General features: G+C 31.6%; 2 protein-coding genes across 3 annotated transcripts in view; both read left to right on the forward strand.

The window, feature by feature from the left end:
* The window catches only part of LOC127857145 (uncharacterized), a 103,681-nt gene that overhangs the window by 12,892 nt on the left and 74,468 nt on the right, over window positions 1-16,321 (forward strand). The window lies entirely within an intron of this gene.
* The window catches only part of LOC127857144 (uncharacterized), a 99,377-nt gene continuing 94,211 nt past the window's right edge, over window positions 11,156-16,321 (forward strand). Inside the window, exon 1 of the mRNA XM_052393526.1 lies at window positions 11,156-11,272. The gene's annotated coding sequence lies outside the window, so the exon portion shown is untranslated. The remainder of the gene's footprint in view (window positions 11,273-16,321) is intronic.

The following is a 16,321-nucleotide window of genomic DNA, read 5'->3' on the forward strand; positions in this document are numbered from 1 at the left end:
AGAGGACTATACAATGTCACTACATACCAAATTGTGTAGCCCTAGGCCTAATGGTTATGGACAAGATTTTTTTTAAAGTTATCACAAAATAGGCATTATATAAGCATATGTTCAATTTTGTGACCCCCGGGGCAGGGTCAAATTTGACCCTAGGGATTAAATTTGAACAAATTTGGTAGAGGACTATTAGATGTCACTATATACCAAATTTGATAGCCCTAGGCCGGATTGTTATGGACAAGATTTTTTTTGAAGTTTTCACAAAATAGGCCTTATATAAGCATATGTTCAATTTTGTGACCCTCGGGGCAGGGTCAAACTTGACCCCAGGGGCATAATTGAACAAACTTGGTAGATGACTATAAGATGCCACTACATACCAAATTTGGTAGCCCCAGGCCCAATGGTTATGGACGAGAAGATTTGTAAAGTTTTCACAAAATGTACCCTATATAAGCATATGTTCAATGTTGTGACCCCCGGGGCAGGGTCAAATTTGACCCCAGGGGTATAATTTGAACAAATTTGGTAGAGGACTATTAGATGTCTCTACATACCAAATTTGATAGCCCTAGGCCCAATGGTTATGGACAGGAGATTTTGAAATTTTCACAAAATAGGCCTTATTTAAGCAAATTTTCAATTTTGTGACACCCAGGGCAGAGTCAAATTTGATCCCAGGGGCATAATTTGAACAAATTTGAAAGAGGTTCACCCCAGGAACATTCCTAAGAAATTTCATCAGAATTGGACCAGTAGTTTAGGAGAAGATGTTTAAAGGAAAAGTTTATGCATGGATGCACGATGGACACAGGACCTTTGGCCAGTGGAGCTAAAAATCAAATTAAACATTTAGTTTTGATGTAAAATCAGTTTGAATATGCAAGTGTCTATTTCACTTATACATTAAAACAGCATATGATTCATTATTGAAAAGATTATTCCAAGCTTGATGTCATATTTCAACTTTGCATAGTGTAGTTAATTGAACATTGTATTGAACTGTATGGGCAGCTATATTTTTTAATTTATGTATGTTGTATTATACAAAATGCATTATTTCTACCACAAGTAGACCATATAAGGCCTACTGCTACTAAATAGGCACTGGTATGAATTTGACACTGTTTTTGATGCTCATACAAAACTTTAATTATTACTACACTTTAGTATATTAAATATTTTCAAGTTTTTGTTCAACATTTTTTGCAAAAGAAAAGAGTGTCTTAATGCATTTGAAAATATACTTAAAACAAACTAAAAATGCATTTTAATATACCTTTTTCCTGGTAAAGTGTATTTGGGATGATAAAAAATACACTTGAAGAGTATTAATGCTGGAAAAATGCAGAAAAAATAAATTAATTTGTTTCTGTTAGAAGTGTGTCTTGTCTGCATTTTTAAGTGTATTAAATGCACATCAAATGCAGATAAATACAATGCCAATACTGTTACATGTATTGTAATGGACATAAAATGCACTTGTTCTTGTAATTAAATGCTTTAGTGAATTGAAATAACCTTTTATAATGTTTTAACAATTAATAATACTTTTTTATATAAATTTTCTTTTGAAATGTGACACTTAAATGATTTTTGCACCACTAGTACGAGATTTAATTTGTGCTCATAATGCTTTATCATTACACTATATAATATCATTTGTTGTATGAAAATTACCCGTAAAATTCATGTGAAAGCTCAAGAGATCAATAGCAGCGTGCTATACACTGCTCCTTTTTACATGACTTGATGGTATTTAGTCCCCAATTCTACATGGCTGAGGGAAAATTAATGTGCAGATTTGACAAATTAGTCTTAACTGGGATCCAATAGGCAGACTTTCATATTACTTGTATTTAATTTAAATCATGATCTGAATTGCTCTTTGGCAAATCTCTGTTTGTCACAGTATTCAACTGAATTTTGTTCACTTTTTAGTGATTATATTTTCTATATTTATCAGACAACATCTTTCTTCAAAAGTTTAACATGATTGCTTGGTTAATTTAGAAACAAGATCAATGCATCATAACATAAAATGAAAAAAATGTGTAATAGTAAAAATGGCAGCAAAAAAGCACTAGATTATCTGCCTTAAATCTGAGACGATATGTTGATGTATTGGAATTTCTCATAAATAATGTGTTCCATAGTTGTATAATTGTATAGTCGCAAGCATGAGTGGTGTCAATGTCACAATACCAATTATAAAGCCTATAATTTACTAAAACAATTTGAAGTTTGATGTGTGTTTTTTTCAAGATCTGTTATATATAATTATATATACATGTATATATATATATTGTTGAAAAGTTAACATGCAATAAGTTTACTGTAATTAAGTGACAAATAGTTTTACTGATTTGGTTGGATGCATATATGCAGATATATCATGGTTTGTGCAGAGGACAGTAGCAAAAACAAGAGCTGTCTCCGTAGGATGACATACGCCCTGATAAACGCTTTAATAGAAGTTATGAGCATTTTCCAAAACCTAAACGCCGACCCTAAGTTCATGGTCAAAGGGCTCAAAATTTGTGTGTGTATGGGAAGGCCTTGTCCATATACACATGCATACCATTGGTCCAAATATGAATGTTACATCTGAAGCGACATAGAAGTTATGAGCATTTTTTCGAAACCTAAATGCTGATAGACAGACGTACAGTGCGATCACTATATGCCCTTCTTTGGGGGCATAAAGATGTGTTTCACATTGTTTTGGTAAATTAGTAATGTAGTTAAAAGAACAGAATCATCAATTATAAAGTTATTGATTATAAAGTGTTGCTGGCATATTTGATGCATTCATCTAGCTATAAGAAGGTCCCTGTTTTATCCCCACTGGCACCGAGTGAGGGTTCTCAAAATCTTTAAACAATATGAATAACTACATATAGGTTCGAGAGCCTTGTTGATATGGGGGCTAAACACCTGACATCAAAGCGACCCAGGTTAAAGGCAGAGGCCAAATAAATAAACCAGAGGCCGCATGAACCTGCTATACTCTGAACAAGTATTGTTTCATCTCAGAAAACTGGCTTAAGTGTCTTACTAAGCTTTAGACTTTGAGTTTCAGTGCAATCAATCTAAAATAAATTGGTCAAATTAAATAATAATTTGTAAAAAATAAACATTCTGCACAAATTCAACTATTTACTTTACCTGTGTGCATGAATCATTTCAGTCTTGATGGTTAGTGAACTATGTCAAAAGCACCATATCTATGAAACACTTGTATTTTGAATATTGCAATGTTCCACAGAAATGATGCTGATGATAATTCTACACGATAATGAATTATTAGATATATTTCTAAATTCCATTTCCACCAACAATTCGGTTATTCCACTACCAGTTCACATGCTTCATACACAGTTGAAAATAACACTATTTCACTCAACAACCGTGACACGTGTACTCAATTTTTCAACTTTTCGCAATTAAAATTGTCTTCTACTGTTATTGTTGTTGTTGTACTTTTGAAAGTAGTTCGAAAGATGGCGACCATTAACCCAGAGATTGATTTATGAAATAAATCGTCTGCTGATCCAGAGTGATGCATTATTGTCATGATCGGTGAAATGTACATGAAAACGCGATGCATCATAACATGAGTATTCGAACATCGTTTTAAAGTCGGAAGTAATCAAGTCTGTATTGAATATCCGTAAACGAAGTTGTACACAAATCTTAATTAATTCTTATCGCGAAGCAGCTCGGATCAAAAGAAAGTAATTTCATTTTAGTATGTAAACTATTCTAGATTTTAATTACACCTACCATATCCTATGGTTATTCCGTAACAATGTGGACGAAAAAGAATACCTTATGCAAAAGTTATTACCGTTTTTTTTTTCAATGTAATGAATTCTCTTATTCCTTCGCATGTAACAATGTGTTCAGAAAACAGAATTCCGGCTTAACTCAATTAAGGAAAAACCGTTCCCGCTTAGAAGGTATTTCATCTGACGACATCCTCAGATAACAGATAATTCATTCGAGGAACATGCGTAAAAACACGATTATATTGTGAACCTTACAAAAAATAATTTAAAAAAAGTCTGAGGTTGTAAAAGGTCAATATCCCTATAACTGAATAACATATGATATATTTATTCTGAAGTTTGCTGATCTTTTTCAATACATAAACCAGAACAAATAGAGTGATTCCTGTTTTATGGAAACACGACTGCTGCTTTATTTTATGTTGAAGCTATTCTATAATTTACTGTTTTAAGTCATTATATGTAAGCATATAAATTATGAAATCTACATACAATTCCAAAAAGAAAATAGTAGGACATGTGAACTCGACATGTTATCCAAAAGTTCTTGATATTGGAAAGTCTTGGTACCTGAACTTCCCGAAATCTTCAAAATATGTGACGGACACTCATACCCAAATGACACATGTTTGGAAATATACTAATCGGGCTGTCAGATAAACATATAAACAAAAAATACCTTGATATATACTCTTTTAAAATAAAACAAGAACCACAGTTAAAGAACGCTTTCACAATTTCTTCCTGTCCAATCATGTTTTGGTTTTATTTTGTGAACTATGGATAAAATCACGAACCAGTTATAGACGATTTGTAACACATGCACAATTTCATATATGTATATATGTGTGTCTTTCAAATTCTCTTTAACTGATTGGTGATTTTTCTAAAAAATCTCAAATAACGAAACCAAAATATTCTTATATATAGTATTGATCCTTATGGCCCAAATGACATTTTTATAACAGAGTTTGCATAGAACCGGAATAAAATGTTGCAAAACAGATTTAAAACCGTTGAGCTTTGTGGCGTGGTTTCAGAGGAAATGATTATTTAAATTATTTTGCTATACCAGTTTATATAAATAATTTGACTCCAAATTTTACACACATAGTATAATAAGTCTACCCTTAAATAGGTCCTTGACGATCATCAACACATTAAGGTATTTAAGTTCATGTTATTAAAGGAAAATCGGCCGGAAAGTAAAAGAGTTGCTAGGCGCATACGATTTCGATGACTCAATGATAATATTATAAAGTAAAAAAACGACAGAGGATCGTAAATTTGCAAATAGCCAAAATTCCTTTTTTCATTAAGATAGTTCTGTTTTAAAAAATTGAGCAACTTCAACCAAAAAGTAAAAGACAAGTTAGGAATACAAACTTTGAAACGCCCATGTCAAACATACACACATACATTGGGACTGACAAACAAGTGCAATACTTAATTCCCCCACCACATTGTTAGGTCATGACAAATGTGCAGGCAACACTTTTCAAACAAGTAACGATTTGTACCACAAGTGTGTTGATGTGAACACCTTAAATGCTAGACAACAACAACATACTGTCCCCATTGGGACAATAGTTTCTGTACCAAACCACTTAAAATAATAAGTTAAAACAATATGCATATGATGTGTTTCAACTATTGCTCATATTGGGTAATTTAGATGAGTTCTCCATGGAAGCGATATTTTAAAGTATAGTTAACAAACACATGAACATACACGCAAAAGCAAATATTCTCAATGTTCTCTTGATGAAATGTGATAACAAAAATTGATTTGTGTGGTCTAGCACAATCATGTATGCCAGTGTCCGCGTTAATTCTATAAACGTATCTTATTGCACGATGAATTCTCATTGGGCGCAACGTCTTATCACCATGTTGTGTCCATGTGACATAAAAAAAAACATAAGTAAAAACTATCTGAATAATGTCCCCTGCAGACCTAATGCCCGGATTCTAAATACTGTGAAAAGTTAGATATCCGTCACATATTCTTGATATTTAACCACCCTCAAATTGAAATAAGTATTCTTTTCTTACAGCAAGGAGTTACTGAAGATGTAGTTTTATAGTTTAGAATAACTCTGATTTTCATATTGCATTAATACGTGACTTACATATTTGCTACATGCATATACAAAACACTGATTATTCATTTACACTAGTAAGCATACACATAAGTACAGTCATTGCTTTGCTATTCAATAACAAAATTAACAAATATGTTGCAGAATAGTGAAGAACTCAGATATCAGAAGTGTAAACTGCTGATGAAATGCAAGAAATACGTGTAAATATGGCGCCATACCGCGCATTCTTCTGAAAAACTTTCATTTCTGATAATGGGAATTATATTAATGCAGCGTCGGGGTATTGCCCCTTTTATAAGATTGAGTATTACTCGAACATATGTTTCGATAGCATGACTTCATACCACTGATACTTAATAATTTAATACTACAATTAGATGAAAACAAAACATTTCGTCGACTTTCATTTTACTTGAGAATCTATTAATTGAATTTGATTTACGCTTTGTAATTTCAATACCTGTTTACTACACCTCCACAAGTAAAATATATAATTAAAGCTCCTTAAGGTCATACATGAGTATAATCGTGAATGGTCTTAAAACGCAACGATTTTAACGCAACGTACTTTGTATGTTATAACAGGGGTAACTAATTGAGAAATTGCGTGCTACAGTGTGCCGGTGACAATGCAATTTAAATCAGTTATTGTATAATAACGGTATTCAACAAGGTTATAAATCATGCCCTATTATTGATTGTCGTATTTAACGAAATGAAATAAACACCCATAGTTAAATTAAAATTACTTAAGTTGTAAAGGATAAATACAATGCGAACCAATTAGATGGGCGGATAGAAAAAAGAAACATTTTGATGTAACTTTCAGGAAAAAGGTGAGTCTTTAAATATCGCTTTATTCTACCAAAATATCTCGGTATTAAGATAGCATCATAACGTTAGACAAGTTTAATAGCGACGTGGACATATCACAAGCGTGCAAATATTTAACAGTTCGCTAACATTAGTAACATTTTCTTTGTTGCTAAACTATTTACAGTTTTAGCACTGTTTTATAGTATTTTTTTATTTTCTTCAAATACAAGCTTGCTTTGTGAATAAATCAAATATATTACAAATGCTTTGTACAAATTAATGTTAAATCAGAAATAATCAGACTGCTTCAGCATTCACAATATTGTGGGATAACTGCAGAATACGGATGGCTTTGATTGTGGTCGAGTTTTTTAATCTGATAAAATAAGCACATTATCAGTCAAGATCAAAATATTTTTAGACACATAATTGTGTGTGAGTGAATATAAAGCTGAATAAATATATATCCGTTCCGACGGTATTACCTTTGCCGTTCCTACAGTGTAAATATTTGATCACATAGTTTAATAAAACAAACGAAAGCGATTTGTTTGAGCATACTCTTATGGCCTTCTGTTTCAAAAGAAGTTTTATAAACGCATTAATAACCGTTTTAAGATACATTTGTACCTTGTTTATTACTTGTAAAATTAAAAGAAATGACCGAGTTGTAGGACTTGTAGTCACTTTAAACTTCATGTTATGAATTGACTTGTTCAAAAACACTGATCTATCTTGATTCAGGACAATGATATAGATAAGGACTTTCCAATTTGCGTACAAGCTCAAGTATTACTGGTAAGTTATTATATAGTTACTATATAGATATGCTTATTGTATATAAAGATATTGTTTGTTAGAGGATAGTGTTTATGTATTTAACATATGTTCTCATGGTCGCTAAAGAAACTTATTCAACGCCTCGTTGATAATAATCTAAAACGATAATTACCTAAGAAATATGGTTGGCAAATGGGCAGATTTAATGAAATAGTCATCACGTCAAATGCTCCGCGTTGTAAACACCCATAATCAGTTGTCACGTCAGTTGATTAGTAGTGGAAACAAAAAACGCTTTTACATATTAACACATGTTAGTGCGAAATATGCCACGTAAAAACATTCTCGAAATCGACGAATCTTATAATATTTTATCTTTACTCAGTTCCAGCTTGTTGATATTTCTTCTTAAGCATTTCTCGATATTTTTTGCATTTTCATTTAGTTTTTTTACACTTTTCAAATTGTACAAAACTTTGATAATATTGCAAGCAAAACTGCCCAGTATTAGTTAAAACCTTTATCAAATAAAGAGTGTGCATTACCTTTATATTACACGTTGCTACTACTACTAATCGCTTCTATTATCTACCACATAGTACTATCTAATTAAAACTACGACAACAACTAATACTATCAACAATACCACTACTTCTGCTCTTTAACTTATGATAAAACAACAATTACTATTTCACTTCTGCTCGAAAAGTCTTGGTCACCGAAGTCAGCTCAATTTATTTCCATAGAAAATATATACTAAAATAGAACGATGTATATTCCACTCCAATTACTTTGTTTGCAAGAAAATCATGTTATGTGGCAAATGGAACATATACTATCCTATCGACTCTTTATACGAACACAGTTTACTTACACGATATGAATTAAAGGCATCACAGACTATCTCTTGGACAGAAATTGTACATTTTATTATTAACAATACATTATTATCTGCAATTAAGGTCCTAAAGGAAGCGGGAGGGAACTATTTCTTCATTGTACTGTTAATTTTTCGAGACCAGAGAAAACGATACATCATTGGCGTTGCATTGAAGTGCGGCGACTCGTATGTAATACTTTTTTTTGCACTTATAGGAGGAGATGTTATTTTACGGATCAATGTATATATTTTTGTTGTCAGAATATCTTGCATAGTGGTGCTTTTTGTGTAAATTAGTGTAAATAAGTACTGCATTTGTGCCTATTACATTTACTACAATATGTATTGTCAATAATGCAAAGCTAATTCTTTTTAATTAATAACTGACCACAGTGACTGGGCAATAATAAAAGATCACAGGGACTGGGCTAATACGCGAACCGGTTAAACTTTCTGGTTTTGTATAAAAACAAAACATAATAAAAATATATTTATTATGCTGTTTTTGTAACAATAGCGCAGACTTTTGCTGTTCGAGTTTTGGTTAACGCGTATTTTCTTCAATTTTACAAGACGACAGCGATTACACGGTTTATTGCTTTATTGATAACCATTACACTACGGTCACTTATTAATATCTTAGTTAGAAGGTGATTTTTCAAGCGGTTCCGTAGTGTAGTGTTTACACGCTCGCTTCACATGTGAGAGGCCTAAGGTTCGATCCCCAGTAGAATCATATTGTTTTATTTGTGTTCAATGTTAACTTTTTGTTTTGATGTAGACATTTTAGTTTAAATAAATATGCTGTTTTATTGTAACCATTTTTTGTTTGTATTATGCCGATGAAATATATGTGTGAGAGGGTAGGGGGGGGTCGTAAACACAGTAAAACTTTTACAGTGTTTTCATATCAATGAGTACTCAACCCCTGTCGTAAATGAGCAACGTAAGAATAAGTTCAGAATCATCTCCCCTTGAAGTTGAGAAAAATATGAAATTACGCTTACAAGATGAAGCAGATTTTTTAAACCTACACAGTTCTGTTCCATTAATGAAAACTGCACACGGATTCCAGTAAAAAAAGGAAACCAATGTAAATAAAATGAACTATGAAATATTTGGGGGTTACAACACAAAATCATAGATAATGGTTATTTGGGAGTTATAACACAACATCATAGATAATGGTTATTTGGGGGTTATAACAGAAAATCATAGATAATGGTTATGCCAGTATCTTTTTCTATTTTGTTTAAAATAACCGGCCAATATATAAATATTTACAGTAGAAAAAAATCGTTCCATGTAACTTCATTGAGTGCCTTTTACACTGAAATTCCCGACGCCCTTTGATGCTTTGCATCAATAGTTATCTTGTACATAATACCTATGTTATTTGTATTGTATTTAATAATTCAAAGCTGGGCGAAACTGTTTTGCCGTATTGATTGATTCGGTGAATACATGCAAACAACCATCGAGGCATACAAACATTCTTATCATTAATGCATTAATTACGAAAGAACCACTGCTGCACATATAAATTGAAAACAAATAGCCGTGCTCACGACTAAAGTGCATCTCCATAAATGCCATGGACAATAATTAATCGCTATCTAAACAAAGTTAACAAGATATCACACAAGTAAAGAAAATAAAGCTTTATCTGGATTAAAGGACGTCGTAAATCTCGCGGAAAAACGTGCGGTTTATCCCGAGTATTGAAATAAATTATTGCAAAGATATAAGCCTTGCAAAAGATCTCTTTTAGACTGGAATGTTATCTTGTCGATCCTGTACACATTTATTTACTTTTTTTGCACAGTTAATTATTTACAGAATGTAAATCAGTATAAATCAGGTGCATCTTTATGGCGCTATTGAATATTTAGTTCATGTTACTTTATAGTACCCAACATTTTATTTGACCATTATAGCAAATACCTGGCATTAAAGCGCTTCATCTACATCCCCCCATTCTTTGTACAAGTTACTTGAGCAACAGTGAACAATGTTCATTAGTCTCTTGTCTTTTTTTCATAAGCCATAAATGTGTTTGTCTCATAAATTTTACTATACCAAAATTCAGATATATTGATGGAAAACAAAATACATCCTTTACCTGATAAGTTCTTGTGAATTTTCTGAAAATAGTTATTTGATTATATATCATTCATTATTTAACTCTAACCAAGCTAAATGATATTTCGAATGGCCATAGTTTTTTCTATGGCTTGCCTGTTAACTATCTTGTGTGAAATTTCCCGAAAACTTTCACGAGAGAACACGTCACGACACAATTTAACTAATTTACAACACACATTCTTAACGTATAAAGAATGTAATATTTGTAAAATGATAATTAAAACATGAAAACGATATGTGCATAATGCTAGAATCTGTTCCACACAAATATACAAACAGCGAGACTCTGCGTCAGCAGGACAGAAACGTTTGTAAAGCACAAAAAATGAATTAAACTTGAATCGCAGTATTGGAGTGTTTAGGTCATTTGTACAAATTATGGCCATAAAAAAAACAGCGTGTGCCTTTTATTGCGAGTGATAAATTCTACTTCTAATGTTGTATTGACGGTGACATATTTACAGCAGATTACACTCTTGTAAATAAAGACACTTCAACGAATCTGAGATATTGCTTCAATTTAATATCTAAAGACACTACTTTTTTGACCTATTTATAATTGTCTTATCGAAATTTAATTTTATAAGCGCATCACGCATTGAGCTTTAAATGACGTTCTTTTTCGCATTTAAACTTTCGTTAAACTTACCTTGGTGTGCTTAAGATAAAACGGCTCGATTTTCAGTTCGAATTTTATGATAAGATTGGACTCATGTGTTTTGGGCACGCATTCTAATTAAATGGAATAATAGCAGGTATACATACGAATTTCATTTTATTGTATGTTGCTTTATTTAAATAAAAACATGTCATTTAACAAACTAATTTTTTTTATCTCATTTATCTAAATGATAATAGATTTATTAACAAACACAATTTAAATGAAGAATTTTAAGAGTTTTAAGAGTTATTGGAACGCCAAATTGACTGTGCAGTCAAAAAAAGTGCAAAAATGTTTTAATTATATGATTTTAATGTTTAAAAACCAATTCTAACAAAAACACCATAACCTTTCATTATATAAATAACACAATTATTAGCGTTGTAAATGCTAATCTACTAGGCCATGGAAGTCACAAACCTCAGGCGTTTTAAGATATAGTTATCTTTACATTTGTTTATCAAATCATGTAAATGTTCATTATACTGCTATGCATAGGTCAATTAACACCACTAAGTCGTTCCGATACCTTGATGTAAAAGGGTTATTAAATTGGATGCGCATTAGAACTTTAAATCGTTTTGTATTGAACGATCCACAAAGGTACTTCGAACACTTTTTCTTGAATGAACTGTGATTTAGTTTGCCGTACAACCCTTTAATTAATGAGTACAGTGTAGTACAGTATTAGTATAACGATGAAGGCTTACTTTGAAAAACTACTAGTAAGAATTCTTATATACTCCTGTATAACTCAATTTTAACCGGCTGTACTCATCAAATCTGGCTTAATCTAGGTCATCGCATTGTTATCTTGTTCTCGTCATTGTTATTTACTCACGCTTATTGAATTTATAACTCCTAAACTAGCTACGATAATGAAAAGTATTCGAATGCCATTATTAACACCTTTTACCTATGCAATATACGATACTTTAGGTATTTATGTCTACAACACGATTATCACAAGTTAGTTAGAGAAATTCCAGAGGATGTAGTTAAACTGTTTGAGTTCACCGTGGTAATATGGATATGGTTTCCGCCTAGCGACCGGAAAGTCATGGGTTCGATCCCCACTGTGGGGGCGTTCTTTAGATCCCCCCCAAAGACACCAAGAACTGGTTCTAGACCCAGGAAACGGACTCAAGAGCGTATCAATAAGCATGAGGCTTTCGATGTAATCGAGCTAAAATAATAGGTTTCAACTAAACTGTTATAATGTTCGGGGTGAAGCAATATCATGTACATTTTAAAAAGTAATGTATCATCAACTGTCGGACATTGCTATACACTATGCTATTTTCAAGAAGGATCCTTTTCAACATTTTCATATTTAATGATATAAAGCTATATAATGCTTTGATCACATTAAAAAAACTTATTGTATCTACAAGAAACGTATATGAAGCAAACGTTTGTCAAGCGCTGCCCTGAAATTCAATACATCAACACCAAACCAAAAAACGTGAACTACAGAGTGTAACGAATATGTAGCCAATAAGGACACTACAAAGTTGTTTGACATAATGAAACGTAACCATATGAAGTTACACTTTTTCCAAATTTTAAGTGTTGAAAAGCTGCATATTTGTATCACCGCCATAAATACAACATTATGTAATTTGTCATATTCAATCAATTTTGAACCCTAAGATTAATGATGGATAATAATTCTAAATAAACGTGTGTTTAAAACCATCAAAACGTTGTGAATGTATCATGTTAAAAACTCTCATAAGTAATGTGTCGCCTGTCTTGTTGCTAGTTTGTCACAAACCATTATGTCTCTAAATATACAAACATTTGGTACGGCTTTATAATGATATCAATTGAAAAACAATACTAATGTACTTTTAATTGAGTTCGATGAACAAATCGAAATAAAAGTATTCCTAAAACTGCCCTTGCATATAAGATGTATAGATCCTGGCAAACAATGAAACACTGCAGAAAACTATTTAAATGGACAGGCCTATTGTTTTGTCAATTCATCCTAACAAAACTAAATGTAAATTTATCAAACGCTCGTAGTTCTACTGACAATCTTATACTTAATATTAATGACATTATCCTTGAACAAATCAAGAATTTAATTTACTAGGAGTAACAATTGATGAGCATCTTACATGACAATCGCACACAAACAGTGTATGTAGTAAACTTTAATTAAAACTGGCCTTATTAAAACGAATTAACTCTTTTATTAACTATGAAACAAAGAAACTATTTTACAACTCATAGATATTTACGACTATGGATTATTGTTGCGCATTATGGTGTTCAGTAACACAGTCAGACTTACGTAAAATACATTCGATACAAAACCAAACTGCTAAAATAATACTGAATAAACCATATTAAACTCCTTCAGCTTCCTTATTCAAAGAACTTGGTTGGTTGACATTTAATAACAGATGTACTTTCCTAATTGGATCTATTGTTCATAAGATTGTGATAGGCGCAATGCCGTCTTATTTGACTAATGTTATTCATATCTCAAATAACAATGTGTACGCTCTTTAGATCCACCACCCACACTGATATATCATCTATTCCGTTTAGAACAAATTATGGGAAACGATCGTTTTCGTTTCGTGCACGAACCGTATGGAATTTAATTTCAATAAGTATCCGACAAGTGTCTTCGAATACTACATTCAAAATAAAATTTAAAGAGTACTTACAAACAAGTCATTGATACATGTATGCTCACGCGATAGTATTTTTCTATGTTAATACTTTGTTGTGATGTGTCTGATGTGATTTATTTTGAAATATTGATTTTTGTATCATATTTTGCCTATTTTGTAATATCAAAATCATCATCATCGTCATTATCATCATCGTCGTCGTCGACTTCGTCGTCGTCCAAGTCGTCGGAATTGATAAGGAAGTTATTATGACATTTAACTGTATAGTTCTTTTTTATCCTTGTATGTTCGTATGCATGATTCAAAATATATACTTGTGTAATGTTACTGAAGACCAAATTGTAAAAAAATAAATATTCCTTAATGTGAATTCTTCATAAAATAAAGTTATAATATTATATTATAGTATAGTATATTAAAGTATTTTATAGTATTTTATAGTATTTTATAGTATTTTATAGTATTTTATAGTATTTTATATTATATTATATACTTAACGATTTGTGTATTGGGTGTCAGAACGAAATACATTAAAATTTGCAATACAATTTTCAGAATGGGAAATCATAAATATATACTTTTGTGAAGATAGATTAAGGATAGACACTTTTATGTTCTTACGTTCACCTTTTTTTTAAGAGCTATATCGCTTCAGTATATGGGGCGCTTTTTGTTGACAAATGAACTTGACAATGATATTTAATCGCAAACATATTCAGAAAAAGTGGAAATTATCGGATACCAACTTAAAAATTAATGTTGCAAACAACGGCTCGGTCAAATTTTTCAAGGACCAATAAATAAAAAATGCAATGTTTGCGTCGATATGGCCTACATATTATGCAAATAAACGCTTTCAATAAATATTAGGTTGATTCGTCGGTCTTTGAGGCTTAAATGTGTTTCAACCTAAGTCTAATATAGGATTACAACAATATAGTGATAATTAATATAAATTTGATGTCAAATGAATTTCATACATCAAAAGTGGAAAAATACACCTTTTTCTAGATAGATAGTTGTGTTTTACTATATCGTAATAGCGCGATCGGCCTTTCAGTTGTAGTAACGGGGGGGGGGGGAATTTCTTGTTACAACCAATTTCTAATTTACACGAAGTAAAATTTTATTAAATTTTGTTAGCATTTTATTTAATAAGCGTACAAATTTGTAAATATAAAAATATGTATTGAATCAAATGTAAAGTAAGAATACCCATTATGTACATAATTGTACAGGCCCAATAATAAAACATTACATAAAGGGTATATCACTGCGAAAAGTAGAAGTCGGTAATTTCAAAAGATGTGGCTTTTCTCTTCTTTTTTTTAAGCAGCACGCATTGTAATAATGAGTTCAAAAACGTATAACTAAAATTTTACTATAACGAATGTATTGTTCAATATGAACGACAGTGGTTATAGTAAGAGTCTACCATTAAATCAACACAAGCTCACTACTGTTGACCACTTATATTCTTTTTTATATTTGGATAAATACGATGTTGTATCAATTGATTGATGATGATTGTTTTATTATTTCCAATACAAAGGTTATTTCATGCAAACGTGTGAACACAAATTGAGATTTATTATAAACTTATCTCACAGAAGTCACGTTGGTTTAAACAGTATTTATTAATATAACGACAAATTTGAGCATAACATGTGAAGTACATTCATACAATAATGGATAAGAAAACATGTTTTTCTGAAAACCTATATGAATTCTTCTACATAGATGTCCTTAGAGCGTTTAAGAAGTTGTCACATGTAGCCAGTTAAGGCAATTGACAAAACGTTTTAACATTTAGTCACGTTCCATAAATATTACTAAATTAGTATTTTTTATTCGGTGTAATTTTGCATAGCAATAAATACGCAGTAACAACACGATCTTTTTCTTATAATTCATAACTATTGAAATTGCATGTTATGCGTTTTGTGTAGCTAGTCATCGTAAGGTTATGCATAAATAAAAAAATAGTGTTTATAATACTATCCCATTAAGGACATTGACGTGGGGTTATTTGAAACTATCCTTTTAAAACGATTATGTTCGGTCATTAAAGAAGCGAATGTCCTTTGCCTGTGACCCTTGTTTAGTTTTAAGTTTCCAGGAGCATGTGTCGTTATCTTCCCGGTAGCACATTAGCCTTTATGTATCCAGTTTGGATGCACAACGAGCATGTCTGTACTCTTAATAGGTTGTTAGTGTACGAAACGTTGTCTTTTTTCAGACGAAAGGTATGCTGATTAATCATGGAACACACTTCAATGAAACGGACAGAACGGCAAAATCTTATTGATTTAGATCATGATTCACCAACCGACGATAAGGGTGTTAGAATGAAATATTTTAATTATAACAAGATATCGAACCACAAGAAAAACTCCCCGAGTGTTGAAGACATAATATTCAGCTTTGCTTCTTATCTTAAAAAAAACGAAGCAAACATTAACTTGTTAATTTAACAGCATATATATTCTTCT

This window comes from Dreissena polymorpha, chromosome 14 (genome assembly GCF_020536995.1).
Source record: "Dreissena polymorpha isolate Duluth1 chromosome 14, UMN_Dpol_1.0, whole genome shotgun sequence".
Lineage (NCBI taxonomy): Eukaryota > Metazoa > Mollusca > Bivalvia > Myida > Dreissenidae > Dreissena > Dreissena polymorpha.